The following is a 6,603-nucleotide window of genomic DNA, read 5'->3' as shown; positions in this document are numbered from 1 at the left end:
GTGATGGAGCAGCCTTCCCTCCCAGTGAGACAGCTCTCACCCGGGCTGGTAATATGCTGCGCGGGTTATTTAACTGACCCTGGCCTCTAACCGTACAGCGAGGAGGCCCATCGGGAACACACACATGTGCAGGGCAGAGAAGGGGTTGTTTTTCAGATGTAATATATTGCAGATCTCTATTGAATAAAACAATCCATAAATATGTTGTATAATCTAATTTTTTTGAAATAATTAACAATGATTGAACATTTAATTCCAGCTTGCAGTATGGAGACACACCCGGTGTGCAGATTTTTAAAGAACAAGTAGATTTTTGGACAGATTTCTTCCTTTACAAAAAAAAAAAAAAAAAAAAAAAAATGGTTATGTAAGAAATAGTTTTTGATGCATCTGTATTCTCGTCACTGTATTTTACAGATAATTACAGATTTTGTTTTACATAACCACAATGTTAAAAAGCCATTACATGCAATAAATTTCCACTCTGCACAGTGATCCACCCATGAAGACGTGCATGTACTGTACACACACACACACTTAGAGAGAGAAAAAAAAAAGGCACACATATTTACTCCCCCTCCGTAGCTGCTCTGCACCTCTCTTCGCCCTCTTCAGTGCCCCCCATGTCTCAGGAATGTGGGAATGATTGCCTTAATTTTATAAAGTGCACGGCTTCCTTTGGTTCAATTTTCACCAACACCATAAAAAAGAAGCAGTTGTAAGGTCAGCAAGAACCCATCTGGTTTTGCCATTGCTGCGGCTTTAATGACCAGGTAATAAAAGTTCAATTTGACAGAAATTACAACAGATGTTTCAGGCTGTAAGCCTCAGACAGAGTCGGTTCCACAGCGGGATGAAACCTCAGCCTGCGGGAGCTGCTCCACCGGTCTGATATACTGTATAAAATGACTCGTGTGTACAGCATGAGAAATAGCATTAGAAATGCACATGTGACAATTACAGTGTGGAAGGTTCCAGAATTTTTAGACATATCAATTATTATTAGATGCTGCCTAGTCTGTAATGTCCGTTATGTTTAGGTAATGAAATATGGATGCAACAGTAGAGAACTTCAGGAGGAACTCAATTCATACGTATATGTAAGGATGGACACAAAAACATAAACACCATATATGCATTATAATAACTTGTTACCATATGGCACCTATTCACTTCAATGGAGCTGCTCGCCTGGTGCATACGCAAAAATGTTTCGAGCATCTTGATTTACTTTTAGGGTAACATTGTGGTTTTTAAATTGCCTTTTTTGGCTCAAGGAAAAGTTCACAAATATAAAACTTCCATGGGTAAAAAAATCATAACAGAAAGACACATAACTGACCTTGTTTGCAGATTGAGGAGTCCTGTCTACAGTTTTATAGACGTCTCTTTTATGGGGAAAACACTATTTTGGGCCACAGGGGATTTTTCACTGCAATACCACAAGTTGCCACTGGGAACAATTGAAAGCAAGGCTGCACGGCTTTCTGAGGACCAACACACTGTGTCCGACATTGCATACAACACACTACATACTTCATATGTGTATTATGTTGTGTGAATAAATGCTTCTTTGTAAATGCACTGAGCTGTAAACACAATATCACTTCCTGAGAACCTCCTTGCCAGTTGAAGGGGCATAACCATGGTAACCCATGACAACCTCAGCTCTACTGGCAATTTAGAAATAATTTTGAAAATAAAGTACGCCTAGCAAACTGAAAGCTCATAGCATTATTTCCTGTTATGAGCGTTTTCATCTTCTGCATCAACCTGTTCTCATTCCAAAGGCATCCAATATGGCCACTTGGTCATTGAGTTCCATGTCAGACACTGACAAAAAACCTTTCACAGTGCTAAGTTAGTCCGTTAGGTTGCGTCAATTTGAAACACCACTCAACAACAACGTAATTTAAGTACCTAGAAAGTCAACACATTCTCACTCCAACCTTGTTACATATTGACGTTTTGGTCATGGACTTTCCACGTCCACATATGAATTGACGTTTTTGTTTTTCCTTCAACAACAAACACACGTGGTTAGTTTTAGGAAAAAAGAACAGCGTTTGACTTTATAATCTTGCAGGACACAAACAAGTCGATGCTTGTCGGACCCATTCACCACCACTCCCGCCTGCCCCGCTTGGACTTTTGCCCCCTTAACTTTCATCCTTGTCCCACCGCGTATAATGCTGACGTTAGAGGACGCCATTCTGCGTTGGTTTCTGACGCCACAAGTCACTGCCCAGGCGCCGGATTTCGACAACTTCGGAGGGAGACTGGGCTCGGAAAGTCCCCATAGAACGTGTGGGAGGGCTGGTGGATGGGTCCAACAACACTGGACTTGCACCCAGGAGGCTGGTGTTCCCTTCCCCTATGAATGTAAAGCCAAACCATATTTTTTTCTAGATCTAACCCTGTGTATTTGTTATATTTATATATTTACTGATGTTGTAAGTCTATCTTGAAAAAGACTGTGCTCATCTAACGAGCAGAAGTTGTATCTCCTTTGAAAACTGAAGTATATTTAGGGAAGACACAATGCATTTAACAGGCGTAAACTGACACAGCGTCCCTGAATGTCAGTGCAACGCAATAAGATACCTAGTGTGTAATATGTAGACGTGAAAGCCCACTGACTAAGCGGCGATATTTGATGAATTAGGAGTGAGAATGTGTTGATTGCATTACATTGTGGACTGTTGACGCCAGTGTAGTGTCAAGTGTTTACATACTGTAATTTCACTGGAAACATTATACAATTGGCGTACTATTGGTTTTGTACTGAGGACATACTAAAATATCTCACATACTGTTTTAAGGAACCAAACAGCATGTTATTATGAAATTTCGGACGCAGTCAGTATCTGCTTGACACAGTGCAATCCATTATAACTGCTCTGCAATAAATGCTGCCTTTGTCTCGGAGAGATGATGATTCATCTCAGGTAATTTGTGAGTCTGTGGTTTGTACTGTTGCTGTGTCAGACTGCGCTGCAAGGTGTTCATGGTATTCATCTCCGCCTGCACAGTCACCTCAAAGCATGACCTCAAAAACTGCCATCAATGAGTGACTCAGCACTTCTCTGACAGTTTCAACAACGGCTCAACACAAACTTCACTTCACAGTTTCAGTAAACAATGCAGGGCTGTTGCATTGTGTTGTCCAGGTGTTCATAATATTGTGTCCATTGGTTGTATGTCTCATTCAAAGGGACAAACTATAAATCAACAGAAATTAATATCTTCTATGAGCATACATCATTATCTAGTTCTTGCTTCTCAGCTGTGAAGATTTTCTTCTTCTTTTTGTTTAATTGTGATAATAAACTGAATATCATTGCTAGGATGAAGGGGGCAGGTTACATCATGCTTGAGGCTTGGAAGGAGGCACTCAACTTAGCTAGAACAATGTTATGAACTTGTATTTATATTTTGTCTTCACTGAAACTCTATAGAGCACATTTGAGAAACTTTACACATGTATAATAGAATTTAGAGAAAGATCCACTGGGGGTGGGGAAGGTCATGGTCGAGGAATGATTAAAAGGTGCAGGTGTATATGTTGTGTTACTTCTTTATGTCTGTTTGTTGGTATGGTGTTATTAAGAGAAGGTCAGACAGTTTTTGTTGTTTTGTTTTGTAATTATGCTCTGTTTTGTTTATTTAAATGTCTGATATTGCCCTTTTATATACATGTGTTGTGATATAAACAAACAATTATTGATTAGTACTTGCAAGTTGTGTCAAAAATAAAATTATGCCAAATAAATTAAAAAATAAATGGAATAAAAATAAAATAAAATAAAATAAAATAAAATGAAATAAAAATAAATAAATACATTTGGCTGCTATGGACATTTTTCACAATTGTTTGACATTTTATAAACCAAATTATTAATTGATTTATTGAGAAACTACAGACACTAAAGTGTTTTTGTTTTTTGTTTTTTTTTATTTAGAAAAACAAAAAAACAAACATAATGTTAAACTGATTCACAGATCTAATAGGGGTACCATCTCGAGTCCTGGCATTGCAGTTCACCCAAGTGTGTTCGTCAGTGAATGATCGTCACAGTCAAAACATACTCAAGCATTGATGGATATATGGGAGTGTATGTAGAGAGCATTAGAGTAAGAGAAAATGAAAAGGCAGAAGTCATCAGGGGCGCAGTACAAAAAAAAAAAGAAGAAATAGAAGAGATGATTTTTTTTTTTTTTTATGATTATTGTTTGTTAGCCAAGTTGTCAGAGAGGAGTTGTCTAAGGCAAGATGCCTAGATAATTTTCACTTTCACTTAAAGTATTTTTAAATTTTTTTATTTTGTTTCTGTTCCTCAGCTACATAGTGGGCTGAAACATGACTTGTAAATCACTGCATCAATTTAATCCTCACTAAACACACTAGCTGACGACTACTGTCATCCCAGCAGCTGTCATTCAACCCCATTAATGTTTCTGTTTGTTTACCCAGTAGATAGTTTCTAAATGTCAGACTTGTCCTCTGTGCCAGCCCTTTGCTTCACTGATGAACCGTGAGAAAGTGTTTCATCGGCTGAAACCTTTGTCACCAAACTGCAACACACAACATTAAACCTTTTAAAAGAATGTCTGAGCGGATATGTGAAATTGAACATCCTCGGGGCAGGTATTCACCTGACTCTTCTGTATGTTTTCCCATGCGTACAAAAACAGCAGTGGCTGTGTCAACCTGTGTGAAAATAGTTTACATATCTGCTCCATGTATTACACAGTACACGAGTCAACACTGGATCAACAGATGTCCCTTTCATCAGCAACAATTACAGCCAATGACAGAAAGCCCACTTAGTACAAAAAGTGCAACCACCCCCCCCCCCCAAAAAAAAACGCTATAAACTCCTGTCTATCTTAAGAAAACTGAACTACAGATGTTTCGAAAAACACAGCTGGTGTTCAAGCGACAGCTCAGACGACTGACACTTGTTCTCACTTCTGGTGATTTATAATTCCCACATGAATGCAAATAAAGCAAAACCTCAGCCAGGCTCCTTTTTCTCATATGATGGATGATCTCCTGAGAGAATTCCACAACTTTTAGCTTTTTGAAACCCTCCACCCCGCACCCTGAGCAGACACACAAAAACACACTTTCAACTCCTCTATTTCCTGCACACAGGCCCAGAGGTGAGACAGATCCGTTCACACGTAGCTTTACAAGTTCCCACGACGGAGCAGAAAGCATCAGACTTTGGGATCCATGCTTGAAAGCGTAGGGATTTTTTAAACTCTCTCCCTGACAAAGACGAGGCGTGTCGAGAGTATTGTGTTTCTGCCCCGGCCATGTGACTTGAGGAATGGTGTGAAATAGTTTCACAACAACACGGCCTATTGTTTTGTTGACAATGTATAGGATTTTTTTGAGTGGTTGGTGGTGACAGAGGAGTGACATCGCTGGATGATGATGATACTTTACTGGATGATTTTCCTCAATGGTTTTTAAGAGGAACAGGGAAAAAGGAAGAGCTTCGAGTCAATGACAACTGTAAAGTTTCAACAGCAGAGTTGGATGAGGTCAAGAGGGTGAGAGTTTACAGCCTTTTACAGCTCAAACTAAAATGTGAGCTCAACAAAATGTTATCCCCAAGTTACTTTGAACAAATGTCACTTTTCCATTCAAGGATAATTTCACCATGGCGTGACATTTAGAGGCGATGGCTGCCAATCAACAGACCATCGTTCTAGTCCAACAAAAGTGGGTGTTTATGTTTGTGTGTAGTTGTGATTTTTGTGCCTAAATTTAACCACATGTTAATACCATGTTGTCAATATAAAATTATAACTTGAAACATAAAAATGTAAACAAATCCTACACATATGAAACGTACAAATGTAACACATCCCTGGTTTGCAGAGACATTCACTGTCAGCATTTCTTCTGGCCCTGCTGAAATCTCCTTCACTAACTCACCTCTTCTGTTTGATCTGGTGGTGAAAATTCAGGGGGTCACCAAAGTTATTCAACTGGGCACTGTGGATCTATATGATGCAATCGCTGTCAACATCGGCATTTACTATAAAACTTAAATTAATAGCCCGGGCTATTATTTGCTTTAATCGCTGGAATAAACAGGCGTCCATATGGGACAGTATGATTTTTACTTGTGTAACCCTCTTTTCTTGATTGCTGGTGTTCCCCAGTTCTTCTGGACTGTGGGTAATAAGCAGGCTACAACTTTTGTTTCTTCCTCTTTGTTTAATTTTAACCAACATGGCAAGACAGTGCTAACACATCTCAGCTTAGTGGTACAGCGACTTCTTTTCACTGTTAAGCACGAGGCACTCACTCTGTCTTGTGTCTTACTCACACCAGTACCTACAAAACAAGGGCAGGTAGGAACCAATTAGCTCACAACCAAGGGAACATAATGAAGCCATTTAAACACTGCACATAAAGAAACACAAATGAAACAATATACAAAGTACTATAAATGATAATGAAATAATAATTTACCAGTAACTCAGTAATGCTGAATCTATTTCTACTTAAATAATAAATAATATAAATAATGTGCCCATTAATAAATAACACAGTAACTTGAGTAATATAAATAACTCCAAAAT

Source organism: Epinephelus lanceolatus, chromosome 1 (assembly GCF_041903045.1).
Source record: "Epinephelus lanceolatus isolate andai-2023 chromosome 1, ASM4190304v1, whole genome shotgun sequence".
Lineage (NCBI taxonomy): Eukaryota > Metazoa > Chordata > Actinopteri > Perciformes > Serranidae > Epinephelus > Epinephelus lanceolatus.
Note: the sequence above shows the minus strand (reverse complement) of the source record.